The 25,509-nt window shown below is 42.2% G+C and overlaps 1 protein-coding gene across 2 annotated transcripts in view; it reads right to left on the bottom strand.

Annotated features, from left to right (window-relative positions):
• Positions 1-2,765, bottom strand: part of LOC148479327 (uncharacterized) — a 39,602-nt gene extending 36,837 nt beyond the window's left edge. For both annotated transcript variants that reach the window (XM_088454602.1, XM_088454604.1), the window contains exon 1: positions 2,516-2,765. The gene's annotated coding sequence lies outside the window, so the exon portion shown is untranslated. The remainder of the gene's footprint in view (positions 1-2,515) is intronic.
• Between the last annotated feature and the right edge of the window lie 22,744 nt (positions 2,766-25,509).

The raw sequence follows: 25,509 nt of genomic DNA, 5'->3' as shown, positions 1-25,509 counted from the left end.
AGGACCACGAGCGCTGCAGACCCCCTGACTGACACACTGCCAGGACCATCAGCGCTGCAGACCCCCTGACTGACACACTGCCAGGACCACGAGCGCTGCAGACCCCCTGACTGACACTGCCAGGACCATCAGCGCTGCAGACCCCCTGACTGACACACGGCCAGGACCATGAGCGCTGCAGACCCCCTGACTGACACACTGCCAGGACCACCAGCGCTGCAGACCCCCTGACTGACACACTGCCAGGACCATCAGCGCTGCAGACCCCCTGACTGACACACTGCCAGGACCATGAGCGCTGCAGACCCCCTGACTGACACACTGATACTGGCAGCAGAGACTACAGAACCATCTTTAGATGGGGCACAAAGTTATTTCCCCCTGGCCCCCTCCATGCCACGTGACTGAACATACAGGTGACAGGTGAGCACAATTTTCCTTCTCACTAAAAGCATTGGGGGCTCCTTCAAAATGTAGCTCTGGGGCCCCCCAACATCTTAGCTACACCCCTGCCCTGTGGCTTTCACATTTCACAGTAACAGTCCAGACCCTCTCTCTCTTGTGGGGATGCGGTCAATATCCCGACTGCGGCAATTCCGGTGGTCAGAATGACAGAATACAGGGAGGGTTAGGGTAAGGGTGCGAAGAGGGGGAGGGTTAGGGTGCGGGGAGTGGGAGGGTTAGGCACTAGCGGAGGAGAGTTAGGGTAAGGGTGCGCAGAGGGGGAGGGTTAGGGTAAGGGTGCGGAGAGGGTTAGGGTGCGGGGAGGGTTAGGTTTAGTCCCTAGGTGGGGGAGGTTGGCTTCAGACACCGGGGAAGGAGGGTTAGGGTAAGGGTGCGCAGAGGGGGAGGGTTAGGGTAAGGGTGCGGAGAAGGGGGAGGGTTACGGTTATGCACTAGCGGGGGAGGGTAAGGGTGCGGAGAGGGGGAGGGTTAGGCACTAGCGGGGGAGGGTTAGGGTAAGGGTGCGGAGAGGGTTAGGGTGCGGGGAGGGTTAGGTTTAGGCCCTAGGTGGGGGAGGTTGGCTTCAGACACCGGGGAAGGAGGGTTAGGGTAAGGGTGCGGAGAAGGGGGAGGGTTAGGGTTATGCACTAGCGGGGGAGGGTAAGGGTGCGGAGAGGGGGAGGTTAGGGTAAGGGTGCGGAGAGGGGGAGGGTTAGGCACTAGCGGGGGATGGTTAGGGTAAGGGTGCAGAGAGGGTTAGGGTGCGGGGAGGGTTAGGTTTAGGCCCTAGGTGGGGGAGGTTGGCTTCAGACATCGGGGAAGGAGGGTTAGGGTAAGGGTGCGGAGAAGGGGGAGGGTTAGGGTGCAGGGAGGGTTAGGCACTAGCGGGGGAGGGTTAGGGTGCGAGGAGGGGGAGGGTTAGGTTTAGGCCCCAGGTGGGGAGGTTGGGTTCAGGCACCGGGGAAGGAGGGTTAGGGTAAGGGTGCGGAGAAGGGGGAGGGTTAGGGTGCAGGGAGGGTTAGGCACTAGCGGGGGAGGGTTAGGGTGCGAGGAGGGGGAGGGTTAGGTTTAGGCCCCAGGTGGGGAGGTTGGGTTCAGGTACCGGGGAAGGAGGGTTAGGATACCAGCCAACAGGTATCGGAATTCTGACCCTGTCGGGAATGCCGGCATCTCGTACCTAACCCCTTTTCTGTATATGAAACTTTGTTACATTATTATATTGTGTACGAATCAGGGACTCTGACTATCACTGTGGAGTGCGACTATCTCTGCGCTTTCGTTGGGATACACATTAGAGCGATGTCTGTATAATATGTTACTGTCTCTGAGCTGGACCCAATATTTCCCTATGTACAGAGCACTGATGCCTCCACCTCTTACTGAGCCACATAGCGTCACTCTTAGGCCATATTTAGAGGTGCACAGATAACAGCTGTATGTGATTGCGCTTTGCGTGCACTAAACATACAGTAATCTACATGTACACAGCGCTATACGCATTCTGCAGTCGCACAAAGCTACAGTATGTGTACGCAAGGTTTGCGGCTCCCCCTCGTCATCAAGATGCACGTGTACTTGGTGCAAAATATCCACATGCAAACGTGCGCAGCCCGCAGTTCTGCGGACACGCCCACTCTGAGCTCTATGTCAGCGATCCCGTTACAGCCCAGGCCTAAGCGGGGATGCGATGGAAATGGCTTTTCGGAGCATGCGCTGTAATATAGACACCCGAGATTTGCTTCAACCACACTTGTACGTCCAAGTCCTCATCCGGCCATAGCCTCACATAACTGCAATACCGTAGTCATTACAATATGGGAAATAAAGTCATTTTGGGCGTATTTGCCTTGTTTTCCTAGTATTAAACTTTCTATAGGGGGAGACATGTCCCTGGGCCCACTGGAAAATCCTATGGTAATAACTTTGCTGCCAGTCAGGGCCTGAATCCATGTAACCTAGCCTGAAGAGATGGCAATGCCCTGGCACACCCACCACCCTGCAAGAGAGAGGCTGCCCAGGCCTGGGGGAGACACACACACAGGGGCAAGGGGGCAGTTATTATAGCTCTTACCCAATAGCCGGGGGAGGGAGGCGAATGCAGAGACTATACCATGTGATGAGCAGAAGATACACACAGGTCCCCGGCTGCTCTGGAATGGGGCCCCTCAGTCGGTCCCTGAGAGCCCTGGGGGGCCCCTGTGTCCCCGGCACCAGTAGATGGGTTCAGCAGCTGTGTGCAGACATAAACAGTCCCGGCTCTCTCCTGCTGTCTTCCTGCTCGCTGCAGCTTACCCAGAGGAAGCACAGAGGAGGGGGGAGGGGGGAGGGCAGTGTGGGGAGGGTCACTGACACAGAAAGCATCTCCTTATGTGTAGCTGCACACTACTGGCCGGGAAACACCAAGGGTTAAACGCACGCAGCACTGAGACGGAACGCTGCCATTTACTACGCTGCCATTTAATCCCCAGGTTTCCGGGACCTTCAGGTTTCGGGGAGTCCTGTCCGGGGTGCAGGCGACTTTCCTGGGTTCTGGGAGATAGTGAGAGCAGAAAATGCAGCATCCCGGCCTCTCTGCTCTGATACTTCCACGCCAACGCATAGAGGGGCTGATTCAGGGCCGCACGCTAATCGCCCACAGTTGCGCTCACTGCGTGCATGGAAACAGATGCGGCTATTGGCCCGTATGCAGATCTGCGCGCATCTATGTAATCTCATCGCCAGTGTCCATTCGTTTATGAAAGAAGCCGTCGCCACTTTCATCATGGTGCATTTGTGCCAGCTCTATACAGTACCTGCGCAAGAGAAGCTTCTGAATTTAGCATCGCCCGCAATTTCGCTACACGCCCATAACACGCCCTCAGAACATTCAACCTACCCACGAACACCCCACAGCCGTTACCCCCATCCAGCCACAAGCTCTGATGTGACTAAGTTACATGCGGCTCCGGATCGTACATAATTGCGGTCAGCCGGCTATAGAGCATTCGCAGTGCTAGAATCCCCCCATAATGTTTATTTACCTCTCACTTACGGACAATTCAGAGATGGACAAATCACAGTACACAATACTGGGCCCGATTCAGCAGCCGACACACAAAATCGCCTACGGATCGCAGCTGCAAAAATACGCTAATCCGCCAAAGCACAGCCGACATACAGACCCCCACAGCTGCCCTCTCATATCCGTCCAATGTCGCTCTTCTGCGTAAATATTGGTACTATCGATATCGACACACATCGCCCGGTCACGCAGCATTTACAGCAGGTCAGACCAGCCGCAGACACTGTCGGTCTCCTCGCACGCTGAGAGCTCTCTTGCTGCGTATGCAGTCGCCGTGGCTAATTTATGCACGCCCATGAAATGGCGTTCACACGAACAGGCACACCGGCGTTTTTACAACACCCCCAAATGCTGACAGCCTGTCACTTACATTGTGATGGATTCGTCTGTGTGTCCGTAATCGCAATGTGATCTCTGCACACGCGCAATGCGACTTATATGTATGCACAATGGCAAACAATCGCTCGATCTGCGGCCGTAATCGCCATTGTACTCACTGCTGAATCCAGCACACAGACACATTATAGTACAGTGCAGATAATAAGGGGTCCATGGGCATTACTAGGTGTATGGGGCACAGCTGTTATGGGCCCATCTTCCTTGTTACATGGGCATAACTAGGTGGGCCTATTCATCATTACTTAAAACTCAATGGAGGTACTTAGGGTTAGAGCTGGCATGGAGTTCTACCTAATTACAGGGGGATCCATTTGCCCTCCTCTCCATCACTATCTATTCCGAAAAGCTGTCATTGTTGCGATGACAGCTTTTCGGGAAATGGATACGTTTCCCTGACTATACCTACCTTACCCCAGCTGTAATCAGTGCTCTACCTTACCCCAGCTGTAATCAGTGCTCTACCTTACCCCAGCTGTAATCAGCGCTCTACCTTACCCCAGCTGTAATCAGTGCTCTACCTTACCCCAGCTGTAATCAGTGCTCTACCTTACCCCATCTGTAATCACTGCTCTACCTTACCCCAGCTGTAATCAGCGCTCTACCTTACCCCAGGTGTAATCAGTGCTCTACCTTACCCCATCTGTAATCAGCGCTCTACCTGACCCCAGCTGTAATCAGCGCTCTACCTTACCCCAGGTGTAATCAGTGCTCTACCTTACCCCAGCTGTAATCAGTGCTCTACCTTACCCCAGCTGTAATCAGCGCTCTACCTTACCCCAGGTGTAATCAGTGCTCTACCTTACCCCAGCTGTAATCAGCGCTCTACCTTACCCCAGCTGTAATCAGTGCTCTACCTTACCCCAGCTGTAATCAGCGCTCTACCTTACCCCAGGTGTAATCAGCGCTCTACCTTACCCCAGCTGTAATCAGTGCTCTACCTTACCCCAGCTGTAATCAGTGCTCTACCTTACCCCAGCTGTAATCAGTGCTCTACCTTACCCCATCTGTAATCACTGCTCTACCTTACCCCAGCTGTAATCAGCGCTCTACCTTACCCCAGGTGTAATCACTGCTCTACCTTACCCCATCTGTAATCAGCGCTCTACCTGACCCCAGCTGTAATCAGCGCTCTACCTTACCCCAGGTGTAATCAGTGCTCTACCTTACCCCAGCTGTAATCAGTGCTCTACCTTACCCCAGCTGTAATCAGCGCTCTACCTTACCCCAGGTGTAATCAGTGCTCTACCTTACCCCAGCTGTAATCAGTGCTCTACCTTACCCCAGCTGTAATCAGCGCTCTGCCTTACCCTAGGTGTAATCAGTGCTCTACCTTACTCCAGCTGTAATCAGCGCTCTACCTTACCACAGCTGTAATCAGCGCTCTACCTTACCCCAGCTGTAATCAGCGCTCTACCTTACCCCAGCTGTAATCTGTGCCCTACCTTACCCCAGCTGTAATCTGTGCCCTACCTTACCCCAACTGTAATCAGCGCTCTACCTTACCCCAGCTGTAATCAGTGCTCTACCTTACCCCAGCTGTAATCAGTGCTCTACCTTACCCCAGCTGTAATCAGTGCTCTACCTTACCCCAGCTGTAATCTGTGCCCTACCTTACCCCAGCTGTAATCAGCGCTCTACCTTACCCCAGCTGTAATCGGCGCTCTACCTTACCCCAGCTGTAATCAGTGCTCTACCTTACTCCAGCTGTAATCAGCGCTCTACCTTACCACAGCTGTAATCAGCGCTCTACCATACCCCAGCTGTAATCAGCGCTCTACCTTACCCCAGCTGTAATCGGCGCTCTACCTTACCCCAGCTGTAATCGGCGCTCTACCTTACCCCAGCTGTAATCGGCGCTCTACCTTACTCCAGCTGTAATCGGCGCTCTACCTTACCACAGCTGTAATCGGTAAAATCAGCGCTCTACCTTACCCCAGCTGTAATCAGTGCTCTACCTTACCCCAGCTGTAATCAGTGCTCTACCTTACCCCAGCTGTAATATGCGCTCTACCTTACCCCAGCTGTAATCAGCGCTCTACCTTACCCCAGCTGTAATCAGTGCTCTACCTTACCCCAGCTGTAATCAGTGCTCTACCTTACCCCAGCTGTAATCTGTGCTCTACCTTACCCCAGCTGTAATCTGTGCTCTACCATACCCCAGCTGTAATCAGCGCTCTACCTTACCCCATCTGTAATCAACGCTCTACCTTACCCCAGCTGTAATCAGTGCTCTACCATAACCCAGCTGTAATCAGTGCTCTACCATAACCCAGCTGTAATCAGTGCTCTACCTTACCCCAGCTGTAATCTGTGCTCTACTTTACCGCAGCTGTAATCAGTGCTCTACCTTACCCCAGCTGTAATCTGTGCTCTACCTTACCGCAGTTCTAATCAGTGCTCTACCTTACCCCAGCTGTAATCAGTGCTCTACCATACCCCAGCTGTAATCAGCGCTCTACCTTACCCCAGCTGTACTCAGCGCTCTACCTTACCCCAGCTGTAATCAGCGCTCTACCTTACCCCAGCTGTAATCAGCGCTCTACCTTACCCCAGCTGTAATCAGCGCTCTACCTTACCCCAGCTGTAACCATCGCTCTACCTTACCCCAGCTGTAACCAGCGCACTACCTTACCCCAGCTGTAACCAGCGCTCTACCTTACCCCAGCTGTAACCAGCGCTCTACCTTACCCCAGCTGTAATCAGCGCACTACCTTACCGCAGCTGTACTCAGCGCTCTACCTTACCCCAGCTGTACTCAGCGCTCTACCTTACCGCAGCTGTACTCAGCGCTCTACCTTACCCCAGCTGTAATCAGCGCTCCACCTTACCCCAGCTGTAATCAGCGCTCTACCTTGCCCCAGCTGTAATCAGCGCTCTACCTTACCCCAGCTGTAATCAGCGCTCTACCTTACCGCAGCTGTAATCAGCGCTCTACCTTACCCCAGCTGTAATCTGTGCCCTACCTTACCCCAGCTGTAATCTGTGCCCTACCTTACCCCAACTGTAATCAGCGCTCTACCTTACCCCAGCTGTAATCAGTGCTCTACCTTACCCCAGCTGTAATCAGTGCTCTACCTTACCCCAGCTGTAATCTGTGCCCTACCTTACCCCAGCTGTAATCAGTGCTCTACCTTACCCCAGCTGTAATCGGCGCTCTACCTTACCCCAGCTGTAATAGGCGCTCTACCTTACTCCAGCTGTAATCGGCGCTCTACCTTACCACAGCTGTAATCGGCGCTCTACCATACCCCAGCTGTAATCGGCGCTCTACCATACCCCAGCTGTAATCAGCACTCTACCTTACCCCAGCTGTAATCGGCGCTCTACCTTACCCCAGCTGTAATCGGCGCTCTACCTTACCCCAGCTGTAATCGGCGCTCTACGTTACTCCAGCTGTAATCGGCGCTCTACCTTACCACAGCTGTAATCGGTAAAATCGGCGCTCTACCTTACCCCAGCTGTAATCAGTGCTCTACCTTACCCCAGCTGTAATATGCACTCTACCTTACCCCAGCTGTAATCAGCGCTCTACCTTACCCCAGCTGTAATCAGTGCTCTACCTTACCCCAGCTGTAATCAGTGCTCTACCTTACCCCAGCTGTAATCTGTGCTCTACCTTACCCCAGCTGTAATCTGTGCTCTACCATACCCCAGCTGTAATCAGCGCTCTACCTTACCCCAGCTGTAATCAACGCTCTACCTTACCCCAGCTGTAATCAGTGCTCTACCATAACCCAGCTGTAATCAGTCCTCTACCATAACCCAGCTGTAATCAGTGCTCTACCTTACCCCAGCTGTAATCGGCGCTCTACCTTACCCCAGCTGTAATCGGCGCTCTACCTTACCCCAGCTGTAATCGGCGCTCTACCTTACTCCAGCTGTAATCGGCGCTCTACCTTACCACAGCTGTAATCGGTAAAATCGGCGCTCTACCTTACCCCAGCTGTAATCAGTGCTCTACCTTACCCCAGCTGTAATATGCACTCTACCTTACCCCAGCTGTAATCAGCGCTCTACCTTACCCCAGCTGTAATCAGTGCTCTACCTTACCCCAGCTGTAATCTGTGCTCTACCTTACCCCAGCTGTAATCTGTGCTCTACCATACCCCAGCTGTAATCAGCGCTCTACCTTACCCCAGCTGTAATCAACGCTCTACCTTACCCCAGCTGTAATCAGTGCTCTACCATAACCCAGCTGTAATCAGTGCTCTACCATAACCCAGCTGTAATCAGTGCTCTACCTTACCCCAGCTGTAATCTGTGCTCTACTTTACCGCAGCTGTAATCAGTGCTCTACCTTACCCCAGCTGTAATCTGTGCTCTACCTTACCGCAGTTCTAATCAGTGCTCTACCTTACCCCAGCTGTAATCAGTGCTCTACCATACCCCAGCTGTAATCAGTGCTCTACCTTACCCCAGCTGTACTCAGCGCTCTACCTTACCCCAGCTGTAATCAGCGCTCTACCTTACCCCAGCTGTAATCAGCGCTCTACCTTACCCCAGCTGTAATCAGCGCTCTACCTTACCCCAGCTGTAATCATCGCTCTACCTTACCCCAGCTGTAACCAGCGCTCTACCTTACCCCAGCTGTAACCATCGCTCTACCTTACCCCAGCTGTAACCAGCGCTCTACCTTACCCCAGCTGTAACCAGTGCTCTACCTTACCCCAGCTGTAATCAGCGCACTACCTTACCGCAGCTGTAATCAGCGCTCTACCTTACCCCAGCTGTAATCAGCGCTCTACCTTACCGCAGCTGTACTCAGCGCTCTACCTTACCCCAGCTGTAATCAGCGCTCCACCTTACCCCAGCTGTAATCAGCGCTCTACCTTGCCCCAGCTGTAATCAGCGCTCTACCTTACCGCAGCTGTAATCAGCGCTCTACCTTACCCCAGCTGTAATCAGCGCTCTACCTTACCGCAGCTGTAATCAGCGCTCTACCTTACCGCAGCTGTAATCAATGCTCTACCTTACCCTAGCTGTAATCAGTGCTCTACCTTACCCCAGCTGTAATCATTGCTCTACCTTACCCCAGCTGTAATCAGCGTTCTACCTTACCGCAGCTGTAATCGGTGCTCTACCTTACCCCAGCTGTAATCGGTGCTCTACCTTACCGCAGCTGTAATCGGTGCTCTACCTTACCTCAGCTGTAATCTGTGCTCTAACTTACCCCAGCTGTAATCAGCGCTCTACCTTACCCCAGCTGTAATCAGTGCTTTACCATACCCCAGCTGTAATCAGCGTTCTACCTTACCGGAGCTGTAATCGGTGCTCTACCTTACCCCAGCTGTAATCAGTGCTGCGCATGCACCGTTACATTCACAAAAAGCAGCACTGCCTACATTTGCGGTAATTGTGTGTGTCCCCCACGCCCCAGCCTCCCACCTGTCCCCCACATACCCGGCTGCTGCAGCCGCCTCGGGCTCTGCCTCCTGTGCTGACCCTGTGCTCTCCCGGCAGAACACAGTAAAGTTTAGAAAAAAAAAGTTGTTTTTTTTCTTTACTGTGTTCTGCCGGGAGAGCACAGTGTCAGCATAGAAGCAGGAGGAGGGACCAGGGAGCGGCAGAGCGAGCCGAGGAGGACCTGCCCAGCTGATCAGATAAGTGTAACCCGCTATAGGCCACCTGACACCATCACCTTCCGAAAATACACAATTTTCGGAATTTGATGAATAGCCTAATTTTGATATCCCCATACTAATGTACTAATATCTCCATACTAATGTACCCATACTAATGTACTAATGTCCCCATACTAATATACTAATGTACCCATACTAATGTACTGATGTCTCCATACTAATGTACCCATACTAATGTACTAATGTCCCCATACAAATATACTAATGTACCCATACTAATGTACTAATATCTCCATACTAATGTACCCATACTAATGTACTAATGTCCCCATACTAATATACTAATGTACCCGTACTAATGTACTAATGTCCCCATACTAATGTACCCATACTAATGTACTAATGTACCCATACTAATGTACTAATGTCCCCAAACTAATGTACTAATGTACCCATACTAATGTACTAATGTACCCATACTAATGTACTAATGTCCCCATACTAATGTCCCCATACTAATAACCCCATACTAATGTACTAATTTACCCATACTAATGTACCCATACTAATGTACTTATATCCCCATACTAATGTACCCATACTAATGTACTAATATCCCCATACTAATGTACTAATATACCCATCCTAATGCACTAATGTACCCATACTAATATACCCATACTAATGTACTAATATCCCCATACTAATGTACCCATACTAATGTCCCCATACTAATATCCCCATATTAACGTACTAATGTACCCATTCTAATGTACCCATACTAATGTACTAATGTCCCCATACTAATATACCCATACTAATGTACTGATGTCCCCATACTAATGTACTAATGTACCCATACTAATGTCCCCATACTAATGTACTAATCTCCACATACTAATGTCCCCATACTAATGTACTAATGTCCCCATACTAATGTACTAATGTACCCATACTAATGTCCCCATACTAATGTACTAATGTCCCCATACTAATGTACTAATGTACCCATACTAATGTACCCATAATAATGTACCCTTACTAATGTATCCATACTAATGTACTAATATCCCCATACTAATGTCCCCATACTAATGTACTAATGTACCCATACTAATGTCCCCATACTAATGTACTAATCTCCACTTACTAATGTCCCCATACTAATGTACTAATGTCCCCATACTAATGTACTAATGTACCCATACTAATGTCCCCATACTAATGTACTAATGTCCCCATACTAATGTACTAATGTACCCATACTAATGTACCCATAATAATGTACCCTTACTAATGTTTCCATACTAATGTACTAATATCCCCATACTAATGTACCCTTACTAATGTACTAATATCCCCATACTAATGTACTAATATACCCATACTAATGCACTAATGTACCCATACTAATGTACTAATATCCCCATACTAATGTACCTATACTAATGTACTAATACTAATCTACTAATGTACCTATACTAATCTACTAATGTACTCATACTAATATACCCATACTAATGTACCCATACTAATGTACTAATGTACCCATACTAATATACTAATGTACTCATACTAATATACCCATATTAATGTACCCATACTAATGTACCCATACTAATGTACTAATATACCCATACTAATGTGCCCATATTAATGTACTAATGTACCCATACTAATGAACTAATGTACCCATACTAATGTACTAATATACTAATGTACCCATACTAATGTACCCATACTAATCTACCGATACTAATGAACTAATGTACCCATACTAATGTACTAATATACTAATGTACCCATACTAATGTACCCATACTAATGTACTATTGTCCCCATACTAATGTACTAATGTCCCCATACTAATGTACCCATACTAATGTACCCATACTAATGTACCCATACTAATGTACTAATGTACCCATACTAATATCCCCATATTAATGTACCCATACTAATGTACCCATACTAATATCCCCATATTAATGTACCCATACTAATGTACTAATATACCCATACTAATGTACCCATACTAATGTACTAATATACCCATACTAATGTACCCATACTTATATCCCCATATTAATGTACCTATACTAAGGTACTAATATCCCCATACTAATGCATAAATGTACCCATACTAATGTACCCATACTAATGTACTAATGTACCCATACTAATGTACCTATACTAATGTACTAATATCCCCATACTAATGCACCCATACTAATGTACCCATACTAATGCACTAATGTACCCATACTAATGTACTAATATACCTATACTAATGTACCTATGCTAATGTACTATTATCAACATACTAATGTACTAATGTACTCATACTAATGCACTAATGTACCCATACTAATGTACTAATATATCCATACTAATGTACAAATATACCTAGACTAATGTACCCATTCTAATGTACTAATATACCCATACTAATGTACTAATGTACCCATACTAATGTACCTATACTAATGTTCCCATACTAATGTACTAATATACCCATACTAATGTTCCCACACTAACGTACTAATATCCCCATACTAATGCACTAATTTACCCATACTAATGTACTAATGTACCCATACTAATGTACCCATACTAATGTTCTAATATCCCCATACTAATGTACCCATTCTAATGTACTAATATCCCATACTAATGTACCCATACTAATATACTAATGTACTCATACTAATATACCCATACTAATGTACCCATACTAATGTACCCATACTAATGTACTAATGTACCCATACTAATGTACTAATGTACCCATACTAATGTACTAATATCCCCATATTAATGTACCCATACTAATGTACCCATACTAATGTACCCATACTAATGTACTAATGTACCCATACTAATGAACTAATGTACCCATACTAATGTACTAATATCCCCATATTAATGTACCCATACCAATATCCCCATATTAATGTACCCATACTAATGTACTAATATCCCTATACTAATGCACTAATGTACCCATAATAATGTACTAATGTACCCATACTAATGTACCCATACTAATGTTCTAATATCCCCATACTAATGTACCCATACTAATGTACTAATATCCCCATACTAATGTACCCATACTAATATACTAATGTACTCATACTATTATACCCATACTAATGTACTAATGTACCCATACTAATGTACTAATGTACCCATACTAATGTACCCATACTAATGAACTAATGTACCCATACTAATGTACTAATATACTAATGTACCCATACTAATGTACTAATGTACCCATACTAATGTACCCATACTAATGTACCCATACTTTTGTCCCCATACTAATGTACTAATGTCCCCATACTAATGTACCCATAGTAATGTACTAATTTACTAATATCCTCATACTAATGTACTCATACTAATATCCCCATATTAATGTACCCATACTAATGTACTAATATACCCATACTAATGCACTAATGTACCCATACTAATGTACTAATATCCCCATACTAATGTACCCATACTTATATCCCCATATTAATGTACCTATATTAAGGTACTAATATCCCCATACTAATTCACTAATGTACCCATACTAATGTACCCATACTAATGTAATAATGTACCCATACTAATGTACCTATACTAATGTACTAATATCCCCATACTAATGCAATAATGTACCCATACTAATGTACCCATACTAATGTACTAATGTACCCATACTAATATACTAATGTACCCATACAAATGTACTGATGTACCCATACTAATGTACTAATATATCCATACTAATGTACTAATGTCCCCACACTAATGTACCCATACTAATGCACTATTGTACCCATACTAATGTAGACATACTAATGTACTAATATACCCATGCTAATGTACTATTATCCCCATATTCATGTACTAATGTTCTCATACTAATGCACTAATGTACCCATATTAATGTACTAATATATCCATACTAATTTACCCATTCTAATTTACCCATTTGTACCAATGTACCCATACTAATGTACAAATATACCTATACTAATGTACCCATTCTAATGTACTAATATACCCATACTAATGTACTAATGTACTTATACTAATGTACCCATACTAATGCACTAAAATACCCATACTAATGTTCCCATATTAATGTACTAATATACCCATACTAATTTACCCATTCTAATGTACTAATATACCCATACTAACGTACCCATACTAATGTACTAATATACCCATATTAATGTCCCCACACTAATGTACTAATATACCCAAACTAATGTAGTAATATCCCCATACTAATGTACTAATATCCCCATATTAATGTACCCATACTAATATCCCCTTATTAATGTACCCATTCTAATGTACTAATATCCCCATACTAATGCACTAATGTACCCATAATAATGCACTAATGTACCCATACTAATGTACCCATACTAATGTTCTAATATACCCATACTAATGTACCCATACTAATGTATTAATATCCCCATACTAATGCACTAATGTACCCATACTAATGTACCCATACTAATGCACTAATGTACCCATACTAATGTACCCATACTAATGTACTAATATCCCCATACTAATGTACCCATACTAATATACTAATGTACTCATACTAATATACCCATACTAATGTACCCATACTAATGTACCCATACTAATGTACTAATGTACCCATACTAATGTATTAATATCCCCATATTAATGTACCCATACTAATGTACCCATACTAATGTACCCATACTAATGTACTAATGTACCCATACTAATGAACTAATGTACCCATACTAATGTACTAATATCCCCATATTAATGTACCCATACCAATATCCCCATATTAATGTACCCATACTAATGTACTAATATCCCCATACTAATGCACTAATGTACCCATAATAATGTACTAATGTACCCATACTAATGTACCCATACTAATGTTCTAATATCCCCATACTAATGTACCCATACTAATGTACTAATATCCCCATACTAATGTACCCATACTAATATACTAATGTACTCATACTAATATACCCATACTAATGTACCCATACTAATGTACTAATGTACCCATACTAATGTACTAATGTACCCATACTAATGTACCCATACTAATGAACTAATGTACCCATACTAATGTACTAATATACTAATGTACCCATAATAATGTACTAATGTACCCATACTAATGTACCCATACTAATGTACCCATACTTTTGTCCCCATACTAATGTACTAATGTCCCCATACTAATGTACCCATAGTAATGTACAAATTTACTAATATCCCCATACTAATGTACTCATACTAATATCCCCATATTAATTTACCCATACTAATGTACTAATATACCCATACTAATGCACTAATGTACCCATACTAATGCACTATTGTACCCATACTAATGTACCCATACTAATGTACTAATATACCCATGCTAATGTACTATTATCCCCATACTCATGTACTAATGTTCTCATACTAATGCACTAATGTAACCATATTAATGTACTAATATATCCATACTAATGTACCCATTCTAATTTACCCATTCGTACCAATGTACCCATACTAATGTACAAATATACCTATACTAATGTACCCATTCTAATGTACTAATATACCCATACTAATGTACTAATGTACTTATACTAATGTACCCATACTAATGCACTAAAATACCCATACTAATGTTCCCATATTAATGTACTAATATACCCATACTAATTTACCCATTCTAATGTACTAATATACCCATACTAACGTACCCATACTAATGTACTAATATACCCATATTAATGTCCCCACACTAATGTACTAATATACCCAAACTAATGTAGTAATATCCCCATACTAATGTACTAATATCCCCATATTAATGTACCCATACTAATATCCCCTTATTAATGTACCCATAATAATGTACTAATATCCCCATACTAATGCACTAATGTACCCATAATAACGCACTAATGTACCCATACTAATGTACCCATACTAATGTTCTAATATCCCCATACTAATGTATTAATATCCCCATACTAATGCACTAATGTACCCATACTAATGTACCCATACTAATGCTGTAATGTACCCATACTGATGTACCCATACTAATGTACTAATATACCCATACTAATGTCCCCACACTAATGTACTAATATACCCAAACTAATGTAGTAATATCCCCATACTAATGTACTAATATCCCCATATTAATGTACCCATACTAATATCCCCATATTAATGTACCCATACTAATGTACTAATATCCCCATACTAATGCTCTAATGTACCCATACTAATGTACCCATAATAATGCACTAATGTACCCATACTAATGTACCCATACTAATGTTCTAATATACCCATACTAGTGTACTAATGTTCCCATACTAATGTATTAATATCCCCATACTAATGCACCACTAATGTACCCATACTAATGTACCCATACTAATGCACTAATGTACCCATACTAATGTTCTAATATACCCATACTAATGTCCCCACACTAATGTACTAATATCCCCATACTAATGTACTAATATCCCCATATTAATGTACTAATGTACCCTTACTAATATCCCCCTAATGTACCCATACTAATGTACTAATATACTAATGTACCCATACTAATGTACCCATACTATTGTTCTAATGTCCCCATACTAATGTACCCATACTAATGTACTAATGTATTAATAACCCCATACTAATGTACCCATACTAATATCCCCATATTAATGTACCCATACTAATGTACTAATATCCCCATACTAATGCACTAATGTACCCATACTAATGTACCCATACTAATGCACTAATATACCCAAACTAATGTAGTAATATCCCCATACTAATGTACTAATATCCCCATATTAATGTACCCATACTAATATCCCCATATTAATGTACCCATACTAATGTACTAATATCCACATACTAATGCACTAATGTACCCATACTAATGTACCCATAACAATGCACTAATGTACCCATACTAATGTTCTAATATACCCATACTAATGTACTAATGTACCCATACTAATGTACTAATATCCCCATACTAATGCACTAATGTACCCATACTAATGTACCCATAATAATGCACTAATGTACCCATACTAATGTACCCATACTAATGTTCTAATATACCCATACTAATGTACCCATGCTAATGTACTATTATCACCATACTAATGTACTAATGTACCCATACTAATGCACTAATGTACCCATGCTAATGTACTAATATACCCTTACTAATGTACCCATTCTAATGTACTATTATACCCATACTAATGTACTAATGTACCCATACTAATGTCCCCATACTAATGCACTAATATACCCATACTAATGTACCCATACTAATGTACAAATATATCCATACTAATGTACCCATACTTATGTACTAATATACCCATACTAATGTACCCATACTAATGTCCCCTTACTAATGCACTAATATACCCATACTAATGCACCCATACTAATGTACTAATATCCCCATACTACTGTACTAATGTACCCAAACTAATGTACCCATACTAATGCACTAATGTACCCATACTAACGTACTTATATACTCATACTAATGTACCCATTCGAATGTACTAATATACCCATACTAATGTACCCATACTAATGTTCTAATATACCCATACTAGTGTACTAATGTTCCCATACTAATGTATTAATATCCCCATACTAATGCACCACTAATGTACCCATACTAATGTACCCATACTAATGCACTAATGTACCCATACTAATGTTCTAATATACCCATACTAATGTCCCCACACTAATGTACTAATATCCCCATACTAATGTACTAATATCCCCATATTAATGTACTAATGTACCCTTACTAATATCCCCCTAATGTACCCATACTAATGTACTAATATACTAATGTACCCATACTAATGTACCCATACTAATGTACCCATACTATTGTTCTAATGTCCCCATACTAATGTACCCATACTAATGTACTAATGTATTAATAACCCCATACTAAAGTACCCATACTAATATCCCCATATTAATGTACCCATACTAATGTACTAATATCCCCATACTAATGCACTAATGTACCCATACTAATGTACCCATACTAATGCACTAATATACCCAAACTAATGTAGTAATATCCCCATACTAATCTACTAATATCCCCATATTAATGTACCCATACTAATATCCCCATATTAATGTACCCATACTAATGTACTAATATCCACATACTAATGCACTAATGTACCCATACTAATGTACCCATAACAATGCACTAATGTACCCATACTAATGTTCTAATATACCCATACTAATGTACTAATGTACCCATACTAATGTACTAATATCCCCATACTAATGCACTAATGTACCCATACTAATGTACCCATAATAATGCACTAATGTACCCATACTAATGTACCCATACTAATGTTCTAATATACCCATACTAATGTACCCATGCTAATGTACTATTATCACCATACTAATGTACTAATGTACCCATACTAATGCACTAATGTACCCATGCTAATGTACTAATATACCCTTACTAATGTACCCATTCTAATGTACTATTATACCCATACTAATGTACTAATGTACCCATACTAATGTCCCCATACTAATGCACTAATATACCCATACTAATGTACCCATACTAATGTACAAATATATCCATACTAATGTACCCATACTTATGTACTAATATACCCATACTAATGTACTAATGTACCCATACTAATGTCCCCTTACTAATGCACTAATATACCCATACTAATGCACCCATACTAATGTACTAATATACCCATACTAATGTACTAATATCCCCATACTACTGTACTAATGTACCCAAACTAATGTACCCATACTAATGCACTAATGTACCCATACTAACGTACTTATATACTCATACTAATGTACCCATTCGAATGTACTAATATACCCATACTAATGTACCCATACTAATGTTCTAATATATCCATACTAATGCACCCATTCTAAAGTACTAATATCCCCATACTAATGTACCCATACTACTGTACCCATACTAATGTACTAATATCCCCATACTAATGTACTAATATCCCCATACTAATGTACCCATACTAAAGTACCCATACTAATGTACCCATACTAATGCACTAATGTACCCATGCTAATGTACTAATATACCCTTTCTAATGTACCCATTCTAATGTACTATTATACCCATACTAATGTACTAATGTACCCATACTAATGTCCCCATACTAATGCACTAATATACCCATACTAATGTACCCATACTAATGTACAAATATATCCATACTAATGTACCCATACTAATGTACTAATATACCCATACTAATGTACTAATGTACCCATACTAATGTCCCCTTACTAATGCACTAATATACCCATACTAATGTACTAATATACCCATACTAATGTACTAATATCCCCATACTACTGTACCAATGTACCCAAACTAATCTACCCATACTAATGCACTAATGTACCCATACTAATGTACTTATATACCCATACTAATGTACCCATTTGAATGTACTAATATACCCATACTAATGTACCCATACTAATGTACTAATATACCCATACTAATGTACCCATTCTAAAGTACTAATATCCCCATACTAATGTACCCATACTACTGTACCCATACTAATGTACTAATATCCCCATACTAATGTACCCATACTAAAGTACCCATACTAATGTACCCATACTAATGCACTAATGTACCCATACTAATGTACTAATATACTAACGATACTGGATCAGAACCTCTATACACACCTTCCTATACCTTCTAATGTCCTGCCTATACCTTCTAAGGATGACGCTAATTTGCGTATGCAGTCATACCATAAATAAAGACTTAGACGTGGAATCTGTGGTTCCAAAGCACAAGTGATATTCAGGTAAAAGTTCAGACAGTTACACGCAATTGATCAAGACACAATTTAGGTGCAAAAGGAAATCATACAGACCGCAAGTACAGTATACATACGCAGGCGCTTCCGGACCCAGAGATAGGCATCAGCAAGAGACCCCTCGTCATTCAGCATTCAGCACGAAGACTCAGAACCAGCATTCGTGCACTCATATTTATACCCCCCCAGAATATACAGGACAATAGGGAAGTCTGTTGCTGATATCATTGGTTCTCAGGGGTGAAGCATCTGTTACAGCACATTTAACAGGCTGGTTCAAACAGACTCTCCCTGCCTCTAACAGCTGGGGGTCTTCCTCTTCACGCCTCTCGTAGCATCCTAACAGTTGTTTTTAAAATATACATTTTGTTGCTTGTAGGCTTTGCGGTCCATAACTCGGGAATGCATGATGCGATCTCCCCACCGATAACACTGGAATACTGTAAAAAGGATACGCATCAGTACAACTCCAAACATGACTTGCTTAGCATGTATAATACCTTAGTTATCAAATATCTTTATTTCTCAGCATTTAAACTAACTAAACCAACTTAAATCGCAGACTTTAGAGCTTATTGAGCCTTATGTGTGAATATGTAATGTGTGGGTATTCAGGGTTTGAAATAAGGACGCTAGTTAACTTGGGGCAGATGCGTGCGCATAAAGCTAATAAAACAGCGGTTTCATACAAAGTCCTATTCATTCGCTAATATGCGACTAGTTAACAGCGCAATTGTGTGTATTAATGTGTGTATGAGAAATGGTGAAAGATGCAAACGCATGGTGCTATTAGTATTATCGCCACATGTACTAAAATGTGAGTATCTAAAATGGCGCTTAGGCGGCCATTCGCGAAATGGCGTCTTGCCATCTAATTTTTCAAGATGGCGTCTTGCAGCCAGTCGCAAGATGGTGTCGCCGCGATTAAATTTTAACCTGAACTTGTCTTAGCCAATTATTCAGCTTTGACAGTCCACCCTTTGATAGCAAACAACATGCTATCACAATCTGCTATTAGAATTTAATTTAGGCTTACATTTATATACTATTTGGTGTTATTATGGGATGGCACAAGGTGGTTCTTTATCCATCAATAATGTGTCTCTGGGTGGGGACATAAAACTACTATTATACGCACACTGCGGATCTAATGAGATCATGTGAAAGGTGTGGGAATGCACCAGTCTTATAATAGCAGTCTTGAAGGGGAATTTGAGACTTTACATCATCTGAGGTGTTCTATGAATAACATTTCAATAATACATTCTATGCATGTCTAAATATAATACATCAAACGATTGTCTTTCCTAGTTCAGGGTTGTAATGCAGTTCTATATTTACCTCAGTATACATATTGTCATTACTGACCACCATCATAGTTTCGTTCTTTCATTTCACTCTGTTTCTATATTTTCCACACTTCAACACAATAGGAACACACCGGACGCATATGCCAATTATTATGATGACAATCAGTATAAGGATTAAGAATTTGCCTATGCTGGCGATCACTTCCTGGACCCATTCCCCTAGACCTGAGAACCATTTTACTGGGTTCAGCCATGACACCCATCCTTCTATCTGTCCCCTACTTCAGCCACTGAAGCGTTATGGTTCTTGCGAAATTCCCACTTTAGCTGCAGAATTTCATCCATATTCCGGTCTATCACCTCCTTAGGGTCGCTGGTATCATTGGTGACATAGGTGCAACATTTTACTCCAAATTGGGTGGCCAATGTTACGCAATACCCTCCAGTAACAGCAGTTAAATAATTCAACACTAGCCTGTGTTGCACCAGTTCTTTCTTGTAAGCTTGCAATTCTTTCCCTGTATACCTAAATGTGTCATCGTACATCTCGGTGATATTATCTATTAATTTAGCAAGTTCCTGGATATATCTAAAATTTAATGTACCCCGAGCGATCCTGGTGGGGTCCAATGTGACCAGAACTTGAAAGCCAGTTGTCTCACTGATTAACTGAGTGGCTTTATGTATATCACCAGGTACCATATTTCTTTTGCCTCTGTGTTCATATTGTGTGTGAAGATATGGTGACGGTGTGTTTTTATGTATACCCAGCATTTCAACATGTGTGAGGGTCATAACTTCTGGGACTACTCTTCCCAGGAAACACAAACCTTCGGAACTCGGGGAGAGCCATTTATATGCTTTTCTTCCACAGATGAAATATACATTATCAGGGAGAACATAGGGAATGGTTTGCATCATTATCATTAAGCACATTTCCCTTGCAAACAATCCTATTTCTGGTTCTTCCATCTGGTACATGCAAGTTCCTGGCTGTATTATTTTAGCATAATCACCATTTGGCACCTTACCAATAATTTCTTTGGTGGAACTCAATGTATACCGATACCTAAAATGTTTCCCACCAGACTTAATGGAGCGCAATAAATCATGGTTTATGGACTCATTATCAGCTCTTTGTGAGAAGGTCATCGTCTGATTATTCCCCGTCACTTCCCAACTCCCCGGGTTATTGGGGTTGGTTATGTTTAAACACAAAAGTTATCTATCTACTTGGAATTGATAGAGTTTGAAATGAGGTGGTTTGGATGAGAGGAATTTTCCATCCAATGTTTTCCCTTTTTGTAATTCTAAAATTTCCGTGATATTCAGTGGAAATGACACCAACCCTACGTTATGCTGTCCCTGGGGCACATGTGAACACACCCAGCAATCAGTTTGATTTAACACTTTGCCTACCATGCTATGATAATCCTCTAGAGGATACCCACCCCAGTACGGATTATATTTAGGTTGGCACCAGGCTGGGGTAATATGCCTGGGGGGCTACTGGCTTACCATGTCCGTCCCTCCAGAGCCCAGAGGACTCTTGCCCACACCCCTTGGACTTCCAAATGGATTTTTCCTGAATTGAACACAAATTTTGCATCTCAATTAATTTCAACATATCAATAGTTTGAAATGACATCATTTTTTCAGTTGGAGAAAACATTTTTAACCCTGCTGCCCATTTTGCAGCTTCATCAGCTCTGTTGTTGCCCAGTGACACCGGGTCATCCTAACATGTGTTGGCTTTGTATTTAATTACTGCCACTGCTTTGGGCAGTTGGATTGCTTTTAGAAGATGTTTTATGTGTCGGGAATGTGCAACTGGTGTGCCTGCTGCTGTTATAAAATTTCTCAGACGCCATAGAGCCCCAAAATCGTGCACCACCCCGAACGCGTACTTCGAGTCAGTGTAAATGTTAGCAGATTTGCCTGCTGCCAGTTCACATGCTCTAGTCAGTGCTACTAACTCTGCCACCTAGGCTGAGTGAGGAGGACCGAGGGGTTTAGCTTCTATGATGTCTGTGTCATTTACGACAGCATAACCTGTACATAATTCACCTGTGTCTGTTTGTCTATGACAACTCCCATCCGTATAAAAAGTTACATCCACATTCTCTAAAGGTGTGTCATGTATGTCAGGTCTAGCAGTAAAGGTCTGATTCAGATGTGTCATACAATCGTGCGTATCATTATGTCTGCCGAACTCACCTCCCGCCAGCAACTCCTCTCCTTCCACCCTTTGTACATCATGTTGTACATATGGTAGGTATGTTGCTGGATTCAGCGTACTGCAACGTTTAACAGTAATATTTGCAGGAGCGATTAGAGCTAGTTCCCATTTGGTGAACCTAGCCGAGGAGACGTGTCTGGTTTGAGCTGAGTTCAACAGAGCAGATACAGCATGGGGAGTGTAGACAATCATATCATGGCCCAATACTACGTCCTCACTTTTACTCACCAATAAAGCGGTAGCTGCTACACTTCTCAAACAGGTGGGGAGTGATCTTGCTACCGTGTCCAATTGGGCACTGTAGTATGCTACGGGCCTACTGGCACCACCATGTTTTTTGTGTAAGGACACCTGCAGCACAACCATCGGCTTCCGTACAATACAAATCAAAAGATTTTTCATAATCAGGTATTCCCAATGAAGGAGCTCTTGTCAGACTATCCTTAAGATTAAGGAAAGCCTGTTCTGATTCCTCTGTGTGTATGACATGATCAGGTTTTGAGGAAGAGACTAATTCCTGTAAAGGTAAGGCCAAAATAGAAAAACCTGGTATCCACATTCTACAGTATCCACACATTCCCAAGAAGGTATGAATTTGCTGTTGATTCTGCTGCAGTGTCATGTTTTGTATGGCCTGGATTCTATCTGTTGTAAGGTGTCGTAACCCCTGGGTTAGGCAGTGTCCCAAATATTTTACTCTGGATTGGCACGGCTGTAGTTTGTCCTTAGCCACCTTGTGTCCTGTTTGTGAGAGATGAAGTAACAAAAGTTTAGTATCATTCAAACATGACATAAACGAGTCAGAACATAGCAATAAATCGTCCACATATTGAATTAGAACAGATCCATTGGCAGGTAGAAAAGATTGCAAAGCCTGGTAGAAGATACTGGGGCTGTCTATGAAAATTTGGGGTAATCATGTCCATGTGTATTGTAAACCTCTGTATGTAAATGCGAATAGATACTGACAGTCAGGATGGAGAGGCACAGAGAAGAAAGCTGAACAGAGGTCAATGACAGTGAAATGGGTTGCATTTGGTGGGATTTGCATCAAAATGACAGCTGGATTCGGCACTACGAGGAATTGGCTCTCTACTACCTTATTAACACCTCTAAGGTCTTGTACCAGCCTATAACCCCTCCCACCACTCTTCTTCACTGGAAAGATGGGACTGTTGGCTACACTAGCTCTACGAATTACAATTCCCTGTTCCCCTAATTCTACCTCCTGTTTTAGTGGGTACTGGGGAATTTTTGGAGCTTGTCTACCACTTTTTAAATTTACCATTACTGGGCTTACGTTTGCCATTGCGATCCATAACTCAGGAATGCATGATGCGATCTCCCCACCGATAACACAGGAATACTGTAAAAAGGATGCGCATCAGTGCAACTCCAAACATGACTTGTTTAGCATTTATAATACCTTAGTTATCAAATATCTTTCTTTCTCAGCATTTAAACTAACTAAACCAAATTAAATCATATACTTTAGAGCTTATTGAACCTTATGTGTGAATATGTAATGTGTGGGTATTCAGGGTTTGAAATAAGGACGCATAAAGCTAATAAAACAGCGGTTTCATACAAAGTCCTATGCATTCGCATTTCAAGATGGCGTCTTGAGGCCAGTCACAAGATGGCATCACTGCGATTAAATTTTAACCTGAACTTGTCTTAGCCAATTATTCAGCTTTGACAATAAGCATACTAATATACCCATACTAAAGTACTAGTATCCCCATGCTAATTTACTAATGTACCCATACTAATGTACTAATGTACAAATACTAATGTACCCATACTAATGTACTAAAGTCCCCATACTTATATCCCCATACTAATGTACTAATGTCCCCAAACTAATGTATCCTTACTAATGTACTAATGTACCCATACTAATGTACTAATGTCCCCATACTAATATACCCATACAAATGTCCCCATACTAATGTACCCATACAAATGTACTAATATACCCATACTAATGTACTATTATCCCCATACTACTGTACTAATGTACCCATACTAATGTACCCATACTAATGCACTAATGTACCCATACTAATGTACCCATTCTAATGTACTAATATACCCATACTAATGTACCCATTCTAATGTACTAATATACCCATACTAATGTACTAATGTACCCATACTAATGCACTAATGTACCCATACTAATGTACCCATACTAATGTACCAATATACCCATACTAATGTACCCATAATAATGTACTAATATGCCCATACTAATGTGCTAATATCCCCATATTAATGTACCCATACTAATGTACCCATACAAATGCACTAATCTACCCATACTAATGTACCCATACTAATGTACTAATATACCCATACTAATGTACCCATACTAATGTCTTAATATACCCATACTAATGTACTAATATCCCCATACTAATGTACCCATACTAATGTACCCATACTAATGTACCCATAGTAATGTACTAATGTACTCATACTAATGCACTAATGTACCCATACT

The sequence above is a fragment of the Taudactylus pleione genome, unplaced genomic scaffold (assembly GCF_031769625.1).
Source record: "Taudactylus pleione unplaced genomic scaffold, aTauple2 ptg000620l, whole genome shotgun sequence".
Taxonomy (NCBI): domain Eukaryota; kingdom Metazoa; phylum Chordata; class Amphibia; order Anura; family Myobatrachidae; genus Taudactylus; species Taudactylus pleione.
The sequence above is the reverse complement of the archived record's forward strand: the minus strand, read 5'-3'. Positions and strand labels throughout refer to the sequence as shown.